The following is a 12778-nucleotide window of genomic DNA, read 5'->3' on the forward strand; positions in this document are numbered from 1 at the left end:
ATGACTTATATAAAAACATCAAAATGTTTCAGCACGCGGTACATAAGATAGCCCCTCTTGAATCAGTTTAGAGAGCTTCAATAGATAGGTACTAGATCCACTATCTGCGTTCTGTGTTGATTTGTAGCCTCAGCTTCTTTCACGTTGTAGCTTGAAGCGTCCCGCGTGCAATCCAAGCAGTTTTCTTCAAAGGAGATTTTACTCAATTTTATATTTGTTTGTTTTTAACTTGGTTTTTATATGAATAAATTGTCACATTGAATCCATTTGTTTTTATAGAACTGTTTTGTTGTATTTTGCATTGCTCCAACTGAAGGGTCCTGATGAATTAATGACATTTGTTTAGTAGTCTGTAAGAATTGGTGTCTTCTTTTAAAATAACCCAAAGGGAATTTATCTTGACATATACCCGGAATATTACATATCTCCTGATAACATGAGGTCTATCAGTCGAAAAGAGTTTAAAAAGCTTTGTATGAACCATCTGGAAGAAATTAGGCAAACCCTCTAGGTAAACCTACGGTGACTTTACATCAAATCATCGTTATCGCGTGCGATATTCAACCCATACCTGATACATGTTACGGATAGGTACGGCAGATATCTATTGACCAAATTTAGATTCGGTACCTTCCATCGTTTGATTTCCCTCCCTGTCATAAACGATTGGTCAAAGAAACTTTGTTGCTGTCCTTGCGATAACATTTCTGTGCAGAGTAACATACACACAACTCTGTTCTGTAAGTTCTATAGCAGTGAAAGGCGTCGATGGTTAATACCCCTATTGAAACAGGGAGGGTGGAGGCAATGTCGCCCAGACTTTATGCACTTACAGATGCTGGGTAATTTTTACTGTATTGGATCAATGGTGGGTTACTTAAAGAGTGTGATCAGGGCCAGGAAATTTTTAAATAGTTAAATCGATGTAGACGAAGTGTGTTGGCCCTCCTTATTGTGCTGTGTCTCTCACCCTCCCCTCCTCTTTCCCGCCTTCATTATCTGTCTACTTCCCCTGCTCCTACCCCCTTCCCCTGAATTTCTCACCTTGCCTGCTTTTCCCCTTACGTATTTATGCTTATTGTTTATCTCGACCTTACAAGTAACTATGTTGCCATGCTCTAAGAACTGTGTAACCATTTTAACAATGTAACCTGTAATTATGATCTGATGCTCATGTAAAGCGCTCTGATACCTCCGGGTCTAGCCAGCGCTATATAAAACTTTTTAAAATAAAATAAATAAATATTGTGAAATGGATTAATTAGGCTAGTTCTGGCTAAACAGGGAATTATTGCACTTGCGCTTTCTAAAGGTTTGATAATTCGACTGTAATAACTATGTACAAATGAATTCTGTTTCTTTTTAATGTGATGATATATTTGTATATGTATGCTTTTATGATTTAAAATTTTTAAATCAAATAAAGCTTGTTTCTTCTCTTCTTCATTCCGATGCCCATTTCCGCTGTACGGTGAACACAAATTCACCCAAGTATCATTCAACTTGAGCGGCCGCGTCGGCGGTCCTACGGAGCTCAAAACAGCACAGCCATCATGGTTGCGCTCGAAACATGCCCCCATAATGACACATTACTTTAAGGGTGGCCAAAGTAGGTCCAGGAAACCCGATTTCCTGCTAGATTTTCTTGTCATGGTTCACTCCTTTCAGGAGCTCTGCCTCCTACACTCCATCTCAATTTGGCGCCAGATGTGGCTTTTCTGATGGCACTAATCTAATTTTACCGCTATTTGTTATGATGCTGCAGTATTTCTGTGCAAGTGGCCTGGCAGAACGTATCCTTTATGTTTTTCTTTCATTTGAGGTCACATAATGTTTATTCACACTGCACCTTTTAGCCGGTACCGTTAGATTGCAGTGGCCAAAAGAAGGTATAGAGGGCTAACAATATGCTTTAGTTCATTAGGGTAGGCGTTTCTTACTCGATGCGCAGCTAATAGAGGGGTGAGAAGTAAACCAGAAATGCCAACTAACAATAAACAAAAGTTAAACCTTTTAACATTTCTCGTTTCAAATCGATTTATAAAAAGAAAAAAAATGTATATGATTATTTAAAGCTGTTGAGAGTGTGTGGGCATGTGAGTGGGGGATAATGTGCTGAGGGGCTAAACACTTGTATAAGGTCCCAAAGGCAAGACCAATTGGCTATGCCAATGCTTGTTCTGGATGCGAGTAGGAACCGGTGGGCAGTTCCTTTGCATTGTCAGGATACTGAGAAGTGGGACTTCCTCCATGAAAGAGCTAGCAGAGGGACAAAGGGGGTTTGATGATCCAGAATTCCTGCTATTTCGCCTATTGCTGAGGTCTAGAAGCTCTGGTTCTCTGCATTAGGGTAGCACATGGGTGATAAAACCATTAGCGCCGCACCCTCTCCAAAAGAATAGGGACTCACTGGAGCCCATTCAATTCAACATAGAGGGGACGATAATATAATGTTGAAAGATAGGTTGTATGTGGAGAAGTGTGGCTCAGGGGTTAGAGGCGGCAGACCCGGAAGCTGAGATCGGCCCTGGACCAGGGTTCAATTCCCCGCCTCGGCGGGTCTTGGGCTAAAAATTCCACGGACTCGATAATTCTCGCTCCGGTGCCTTCTCGACTCACGGGTTCACACTCTGCGACTCTGGGCAATAGCTTGCTTAATCTCCACAACGGCCCCTCGCGGCGGGATGCCTGGCTTTCACCTTGTGGATACCCTGCTGGGGTTATCTCACAGGGGAATACCAGGACGGGTTCCCTAAGCAAGCGCCGGGAAACCCACTGCGGGTAGCTGTGCGCTATATAAGCTCAAATACATTTACATTTATGTCTTTTATTGTATTTGTTTTGTTTCCCGATTATATGAAGCATTAATATGCTATCTGCAGCAAGGGTGCGTCTTTAATTGTGTGTACATCTTGGTTGTGTTAGAGATCATAGAAGGGCCATTTCAACTCTATCAGACCTGTTAAAATGCTACAACTAGCATTTTTAATGTGAGACATACAACAGGATTGGTTCTGACAGTGGCAGGGGTGGCCGCAAGTAGGAGAAACGGTATAATATTAAGTATCAGAAGAGAGACCATGCCTCTGTCTTTCCACCCCATGAATGTATGCCTTTCGGTATCTCTCATCAGCTAGGAACACGCATCTGTTTGCGGTTACCATTTGAGCCTTGAGGTGATAGCTCCTAACTTTGGGGAATGCTTAGCGACATGGAATGTATGTCACGCAGTTTGCAAGCAACAGTGCTTGCAATCTGATTTGAGACGAGAACTCGAGGTCTTCTAATTTACTCTTAAAGATTGCCTTTGTTAAATGCTTATCCTTCTGCATCATGCTTCCAAAGGTTTTGCTTTTCTTCATATGTTTTTTCAGGCAGATGGTGCCTATGCAGGATCCTTAGCTAGTGAAGGAAATCCTACCTGTATCTGTTTTTCTCTTGGTCGAACGTCCAATGTAGTTTCACTTGCAGCCACCTCCTCTTTGAATGATGTGTCATACCTGATCCCTGGGGCTTATAACTAAAGAGACTTAGGGAATTATTTAAAGTGTTGTAAAAAGTTACATCAGCCCTAAATTATCAACTATGACGTTATGCGCCACACTCTTTGCTCCTCTGCCTCACTTACAAGTCGGGGAACCACTTTCCTGACAGGAGGTCCTCAGCTGACCTCACTGTAGTAAACGTTTTGCCTGTTCCCAATCCACCCATCAAAGCCCTTCCAACCTCGGCTTTAGGAGCCCATCATAAGACTGGCCATTTTTTCTGTGTTTTTTCTGACACAGATTTTCTCTGTTGACAGTGTTGGCGGCACAGCGCTCACAAATAGAACAAGCATTAAAAATGCAGTAGGCGTCGTCTTTCATTAAGTTAAAGCCATTTGCTTTGCTATACAATACATTAGCAAAGCAAATGGCTTTAACTTAATCAAAGGCGAGACCTATTGCATTTTCAATGCTTGTTCTATTCTTGTAACTCTCCCAGTTCTCTCCCCCTACAATCCTTGCCAAACATCACTTCTACCTGCACCTGCGACTATCCTTAGTGAGGACTGAGCAGGCTTAATCTGCTCTGTAAAGCCTCGTCAACCTGGTAGCACCCCTTGTCGTCCATCTTCTCTACGGAGCTAGTTGTTTCTTTACATTAGAGCTCTTGCCTCCTCTTACTCCACTTCTTTTAGTTGCACCCACCTCCCACCTTCTTATCCCCCCGCCCGCGTGACCCGGCTTTGGGATCAAATGGATTTCCTCCTTGTCTTTCATGCACCTATCTAATGTTCCTCCTATCGTAGCTGTGCTGGCAGCTTCTTGCTTCCTCCTCCTTGCCCTGACTCCTTCAGATGACTTGGGTCTGGGCTGTGCATGCCCACCTCTTCCAGATTTAGCTGCATTCAATTCTGCCTTCATCACTGGGGCACACAGCTGTGGTGTGTCAGCAGTAAACTGCACAGCAGTGGTGTGTCAGCAGTGAACTGCACAGCAGTGGTGTGTCAGCAGTGAGGCGCACAGCAATGGCATGTTAGCAGCGGCGTGTCAGCAGCGGCGTGTCAGCGGCGGCATGTCAGCAGTGGCGTGTCAGCAGCGGTGTGTCAGCAGTGGTGTGTCAGCAGTGGTGTGTCATCAGCAGCGGCATGTGCACATTCACGCATTTTTTAGATAAAGAAAACATCAACCGCACCTCAAGCGTATAGTAACAAAGTAGCATAAAATGAAGAAAAAACATCCCACACGCAAGATATAGCAACAAGTAGCGTAGAATAATCAAAATGCATCCCACATGCAAGAGACCGCACCTTAATAGCATAACCGATATCACCAAAAAAGCCATAAATAAACCAATCAGAAACGCATAACCCACTAAAGCTTACCTTTTATTCCGAGCCCTCATCCACAAAAGCTTAACTTTTATGCCGATTCCACCGTCTGGATGCTAATGTTACGGACATCCCCTCAAAACGCTTCCTACGGCATGTGCACATTCACGCATTGTTTAAATTTTAAAAAAAGCGTATAGTAACAAAGTAGGGTAACAAAATAGCATAGAATATATTCCACAGGCAAACATATGCAATAGTTTAAATAACAAAATAGCATAAAATGCATTCCACACGCAAACGCATGCAATAGGTAAAAAAAAAAGTGCAGCAAGTCAATATTAAACCCACTGTCTCACGCCGCCAGTAAAAGACCCAATCCCGTTGGGCGTGGCGTAAAACGGACAAGGTCGCAACCAGGAGGGACTAAAAACACTCCTGGACAATCAACGAAGTCTGTTCGGAATAATAAGTGACGGCAAATGACACACACAAATCACAATTGCGGGCGGAGCTCAGACAAGACTTCTGGAACCGTATTGATTCCAAGACGCCCTCGCATGGCTGCAGGTGAGACCTATTAAAAAACAGGAACTACAAAATGGGATAAAAGCAATTTTTTTTTCCAGAAACAAGCACCCATTGTGTGCAATTGTTTCTGAAAAACTAATCGTTGACAAGCAGGTCATATTGTATGCCAGCATTGGATTTTAATCTAAGAGCTCCTGTTGGCTTGGCCGGGACATTTTTGTGAAAATGCTCGTCTGCCTCTGAATAGCACTCGGTATATGGTGAGTGGCGAGTGAGACCAAACTCAAAATTTGGAGGCCGAACTCAAAATATGCCCTTTATTGAAATACAATAGCCCAAATTTCACAATATAAAACCCCTGTAAAAACAACAAAAAGATATTTGTAATGAAGCACAAGAACACCAGAAGTAGATGAAGTAGTGTAGATTTATTCTTCAATTACGTAAGTAGGTTTAAGACGTCCTATCCACACAGCATACAGGAACAACTGACACATAGATTCTCATAAAAGCTTCTAAGCTTCTAATGATAAGGTTCTAAAACAGCATGAAGAAGAACTGTCCTAACAAACAATGAAAAAGCATAAGTAAAACCAATTAAACTCATTACACAACTTTCCTCTTTGCATAATCACTTTAAAACAAAATCATGAAGAGACACAGCGGTATTCTTCTTGTGACAACTTCTGCGTAACACAGTCTTTACAATGTTTGTTTCATCGCGGGCCATTGGGTGTAACAAAGACATCTTTGTGCAAAGGAGCAACCCTATTTAAATTCCAGATGCGACCATCACTTCACTTGACAGCATTTTCAAAACATTTTTTGACAATAAAAGGAGAAGAATATTTTGATAAACCACAGATTTTCTTTGGTAAACAAACTTTCACCCTGTCACCTACCTTTACACAAGTGCCTGAAACAGCATTCCTTTGATCAAAATAATTCTTTCTCTTTAAAACCTTTAACCTCTGAGAGTTATTATGGCTATTAGAAAAAAACACTCCCGAAGTTTTTTTAGACTCTGAGACATGACATTTGTCCCTCATCCATGGTTGAAACAGATGAGTATTAGGGCACCGTCCTCGAAAAAGTTCAAACGGCACCCTACCAGTGGTGGAATGAGGTGCGAAACAATAGATTCTCACCCGTTCAGTAATTTCTAATTTCCATTTCTTTCCCTGAGCTATGGCTATTTGTACAGACTCCTTAAGAACTCGATTAAATCTCTCTACCATCCCGTTGTTTTCGGGATGATACAGAGAACACCGTTTGTGTCTAATTCCATTCTTACTCAAATATTCTTCCATTTCCCTTGAGACCAACTGGACCCCATTGTCGGTCAATATGGAATCAGGAAGCCCCTCCCTAGCAAAAATGTCTTCTAGAAATGTAATAACATCTTTTGTCTCAGTACTCCTCACAACTTTAATTTCCGGCCATCTGGAAAACATGTCAACTAAAACCAACACCAAATATTGACCAGATGAACTAGAAATGAGTCCTAGAAGGTCTAGAGCGATTTCCTCCCTGCATCTGGAGGGTTTTTTACGCATTACCATGGTTTGAGTCATTGTTGTTAAAGTTTTATCACATGTATTACATGGTGCACAATCTCTCACAACACGCTCAACTTGGAGGTCAATGCCTGGCCACCAAAAGTGCATCCGAATTCTTTCTTTAGTCTTTGAGACACCAGGATGTCCTTGATGAGCCTGCTGGATGATCTTTGGCCTGACACAGATAGGAGATATGAGTTTTGTACCTCTCCATAAGGGCCCCGAATTGATAGATAATTCATCATGGACATTCCAAAATTTGCAAACGTCCTCATCCAGGTTTTTCACACTTTTCCAACCTTCAGTAATCAACTCGGAGACCTTTACCAGAACTGCATCTTTACTTAAAAAGTTTTTCCACTCAACCTCACTTACAACTTCAGTGATAATTTCGCACACTTTATACTCATCATTATCCCATAGATCAGCTATATTCTCAGAATCCACTTTTACATTCACCTGAACCAAACGAGAGAGACAATTAGATACTTTGTTTTCTACGCCAGGTATATAACTCACTACAAAATCATAGTCCTGAAGAGCAATGATCCATCTGCAAATCCTTGATGAGACAGCATCAAGATTCTTTTTAATAAAAAGATCTTTTAAGGGCTTGTGGTCAGATCGAACCACAAAAGAGTTCCCCCATAAACTTTTTTAACTTCCAGATGGCCCAAAAAATGCACAAAGTTTATTTTTCAATATCAGAATACAAATTTTCTGGTCCTATGAGAGCCCTTGAAAGAAACACGATGGTTGTTTCATTTGCATCATTAACCTGTTTGAGGACGGCACCTAGCCCCTTAGAGCTAGCATCTGTAATCAAGATTGATTTGGCAGAAGAGTCAAAACTGTGAAGGGAAGGAGCATTTTTCAGTGCATTTTTGACATCAAGAAATTCATCCCTACAATTGTCAGACCATACAAATGTTGTTCCTTTTTTTAAAAGCGTCCTCAAGGTATGAGTTCTTGAAGCAAACTGGGGAACAAATTTATTATAATATTCCGCCAACCCAAGAAAACTGACTAACTCATCTCTATTTTGTGGTTCAGAAAGATTGGCAATAGTTCCAACTAAATTATCTTTAGGCCTCACACCACTTTTGGTTAATTTATGTCCCAAATAGTCCAATTCACTCATGTTGAACTTACATTTGTTCACTCTAAGGGCCCGATGTAGGTGGCAAATACCGGTCGGAAATGGCCAAAATCGGCCGTTTCCGACCGGTATTTGGCACTTTGAGATGTAGGGGGCCAGTATTTTCCTATTCGGTATATTTACCGAATCGGTAAATTTACAGAATCTGTAAAATACCGAATCGGTATTTTTACCGATTCGGTATCTTCCAGATGTAGGTGGGACTCTTCTGAGTCCCACGGGCCTTTCAGATTCGGTATTTTAACACCCAATCCAATTGGGTGTTAAAATACCGAATCCAGGTGTGCATGCACATGTGTGAATGCACACCTATGCCATGTGACAGACAGACATGCCCTTAGGGCATGACTGTGTGCCACATGGCACACAAGCCAGTATTGGGGGTGCTAGAGGGTGTCAAAGTGACACCCCCTGCACCCTTGCAGAAATCGGTAATTACTGAATCGGTAAATACAGATTCGGTAATGCCTATTGATTCCTATGGGCTTCAATGCCCATAGGAATCAATGGGCATTACCGATTCGGTATTTACCGAATCGGTAAATACCGATTCCTTCCGATTCGGTAATTTTTAAAATAAAATTACCTACATCTGCCCTTCTCTTTTTTACCACTTCTTAAATACCGATTCGGTATGAATCGGTATTTATGAAGTGGTAAAAAAGATTTACCTACATCGGGCCCCAAGTGTTAAACCACGAGATTTGAACCTCAACAAAACTTCCCTCAACCTATCATCATGCTCTATTTGTGACTGACCATGGACCAAAACGTCATATTGGTATATTTTAAAACCCGGTATACCCTGCAAGACATTTTCCATGGCTCTTTGGAAAACGGATGCAGCCGAGTTGAGGCCAAACGGGAGGCAGGTAAATGTATATGTCCCAAAAGGTGTAATAAAAGAAGTTAAACTCATAGAATCATTATCATCTATCTTGATCTGATGATATGCTGCCCTCAGATCTAACGTGGTGAAAATTTCTGCACCCTCAAGTTGAGCCAACATCTCTGAGATATTAGGAAGTGGGTATTTTTCAGCAACAACAGCACGATTAAGACTGGGAAAGTCAACACATAACCTAATCTCGCTGGAAGCCTTGCGATCCAAAACCACTGGAGCCAACCAATCACTCATCTCTGTTTCTACTATGATCCCTTCACTCTTAAGCTTCTCCAATTCATTCCACATGGGTTCCCTTAATGCTAAAGGTACACTGCGTACCTTGCATGAGTTTGGCACAGCATCAGACTTGAGAATAATCTTGTGAGTATAGTCAGAAAGACACCCTAATCTCTCACTGAAGACCACACTGAATTGGGATTTCAAATCCTGAACCTGAGTAACTCCAATCACATCTTTAGTGTGACTATCCTTATATGTGACTTTGTCTACCACCAGGTTGGTCGAAGGGTCAGTGGGGCTTACAGTGGGGTTTCTCAGAACTATACAAGGATCAGCACCAGGAACTAACATCACGCCTAGATCACCTTGATGGAACCAGCTGATAATACAATCTCCTCTACAAGATATGTAAATTTTCCCAGCAGTGATCCTCTCTTTATATTCAATCTCACCCGTAAAGTAACCAAAGAGTTTTATAGGTTGTCCTCCATATGCCAGAGGTTTAATGTCAAGTTTGAACATTTTTACTTTCTTACTTAAGTTAGAATCATAGAATGTTTTAGGAATTAAGGTAATCTTAGCACCAGACTCGAATAGCATATTAATAGTACAACCATTCACCTGTACACCATCTATTGGTTTTTTCCATACTTTGTCAGTAGAGTCCACAGATTGAGTTAAATCTTCACCACAGTAAAGATCATCGGATTCAGAATCTGAAGTATTCGAAATGAACACACCTTTCACACGTTTGTTTTTCTTAAAAATCTTTGTCCTACGTGCCTTAGTATAATGACCTATTTTCCCACATGTTTTACATTTAACCGACAAGGCAGGACAAGATTTATCATTTGCCAAATGACCAACAGTATCACAACGAAAGCACTTTATATAGGTACCTTTTTTTGAATACACATTAGTGGAGTCTTTGGATTTTGCTTGTACCATAAAAGAATCTTTACTTTTAGAGATACCAGATTTAGGCACACTTTGTACTTTTTCAGAGCTAATAGCACTTGCATTAGATTATTTTTTAATAACTTCTACGCATGCAAGAGAATGTTCAAGATGCTTGGCAATCAAGACAATTTCACCTAATTTAGGATCGTCTTTTTGCCATAATTCATCTTTTATTTTGTCTATATTACAACCTAACATAAATTGGTCGCGGATACGTTCCTCAAGAGTGTATCAAATTTGCAGGTAGCAGCCAATTTACGTAAGTGGGTAATATATACTTCAACAGACTCTTGTGGAAGTTGCATTCTTCTTCCAAAATGACATCTTTCTAATACCGTACTTAATTTTGGAAGATAATGTTTGTCTAATTTTTTGAGACAAATCTCAAATTCATTTATACCATTGGATTCTTCATCATCAAGTTCAGGCAGATGTTCAAAAACGTCCTGACCCTCGGACCCCAAGCAATGCATGAGAAGAGCGGACTTCCTTTTTGCGCTTAATGAAGTACCACAGACTCTTGCATAATTTAGGAAGACTTTCTTCCATTTAGACCAACAAATAGGAGGGTCTCCAGGATCTGACAAAAAAAAATGGAGCTGAGGTGACATTATGCATTTTAAATTTCAAATATTTGAAACCTAGAACTCAAATTCAATGATGGTCTGTAAACAAATAAATGCAAATTAAAGGTGAAAAGAGAAGACAAACACAAATAAAGGTGTGTTTATCACCGTGCAAGTGCAAACACAAACAAAGGTGTGTTGATCACCGTGTAAATTACCAAGTAGCTTGATGTTGCCAAGGCTTGTTCATAAATAAAAAACAAGCGAGGTGTGTTTATCACCGTGCAAACAGTTGAGTTGACAAACACGATAAAAGGTTGTTTATCACAGTGTAAACCACCACATAGTTTGGCGTTGCCAAGGTTTGTTTGTTGATAAACACTACAAAATGGACAGGAAGGGTGTGTTTATCACCGTGTAGATAGTTGGGCTGACAAACACGATAAAAGGTGTGTTTATCACCGTGTTACAGAGATTCTCAAAGATCCTGAAATGTGTTTATTTACGTGGAAGATCTTCGCTAAGTGTGTATTTTCCCGTCGAAGATCAGAAGAAAGTCCTGGAAATAGGCTTGTAACGTTGTCTTGGCAACGGACAATAAACGAGAGGGCGTCCTTAGTAAGGAAGCGTGAAGATGCAAAGGCCCCCCAACGACGTAAATGTCTAAGTACAGCAGGCGTCTCGCGACAAGGCTCGTAGCAGGAAACAGAGAGCGCGTTGAAATGCACGAGGAAAATGGACACGCAAGTTGGACTTGTCACGCGAGGTGGCGCTTTTGAAAGTAATTTATAGGTAACAAGGACCCCCTGAATATATGAATATAATAATTCCTAGGTCAGGGAAAAACAATTTATGAGATATAACAACCTAGGCAATTCAATACTTGAGGCTCATGGGACAGTGACAAAGGAGAAAAAAATACTAAATAAATCCAAAATTGCCTAGGTTGTTATATCTCATAAAAAGCTTTTGAAAGTAAGCAAGTTTAAAACTCTCGGGCTGGGCAACCAAAAGTTGGCGGTTCTTAGAACAAAACGGCAAAATGAAAACTTAGAGACAATCGGAAATGTCTGAAAACGACAAAACCTTTACCTCGTTAATTACGTTTTAAATAAACGTACATAGGCAAAGTTTGAAGTACAGTCAAATTGGATCCTTGTGCCGTTTTTTAAGTAAGATGTGTGTTGAAATTACACAGGAACAGTACTCTTAAAGAAAACAGCCGCAGGTGCCAGAGCACAATATTATAAATAAATAGTATAACTGCCGCTGGTGCTATCAATGCACATTAAGAATAAAAATTGTGAAACTCTCCGTACCTGTGCTGAAGAAATGACTGGAGAGTGGTATGGTTCTTTCCCTCGTCGCCAAATTTTGTTGAAATTACACAGGAAACAAAGTAGAATGAATTGTGGTTTAATGTTCAGCACAGCATTTACAACCACTGTCTCTCCAGGTCCAGATGCAACTGCCTTATCAGACTCATGTGCCTTCTAGAATCCAGAAACCGATTGGAATAACAACATGGTATGCAGGCAGGCATCTCAGGAACCTTATGATGTCATGCAACAGATATAAATAAATATGTAGGAAACAATATACAGGATGCAACAATGTGTCAAGCACAATTAAAGTCTTAGAGTCGTTCTTAAATTACAAATTAAAGAAACAGCAAGTAATTAAAATGTCAGATTTGACTCCAGGCTGGAACGTTGAGTACTGCAAAGTCGAGGTGGAAAGTGATCTTCATTAACCTCGAAGGTCTCAGGAAAGCTGAGTTAGTTTAGACGTGAAAATTACTTCCTATGAAAAGGAAAATTGTACAGTACCTTGTTTGTAAGTAAGCTTTACCACTTAAGTTTGTCGTGTTAGGACGTCTTTTCTTCCTCTTACAAATAAATCTTGAAGAAGATGAATCTTGTTATGCGATACAAGGGTTCGTAAGCCAAATCGTCGCCAGTGTAATGAAGCACAATAACACCAGAAGTAGATGAAGTAGTATAGATTTATTCTTTAATTAAGTAAGTAGGTTTAAGACGTCCTATCCACTCAGCATACAGGAAC

The 12778-nt window shown here is 40.6% G+C and overlaps 1 protein-coding gene across 4 annotated transcripts in view; it reads left to right on the plus strand.

Moving 5' to 3' along the window:
* PIGX (phosphatidylinositol glycan anchor biosynthesis class X) overlaps nt 1-12778 on the plus strand; it is a 513668-nt gene that overhangs the window by 230569 nt on the left and 270321 nt on the right. The window lies entirely within an intron of this gene.

This window comes from Lissotriton vulgaris, chromosome 11, assembly GCF_964263255.1.
Source record: "Lissotriton vulgaris chromosome 11, aLisVul1.2, whole genome shotgun sequence".
Taxonomy (NCBI): Eukaryota; Metazoa; Chordata; class Amphibia; order Caudata; family Salamandridae; genus Lissotriton; species Lissotriton vulgaris.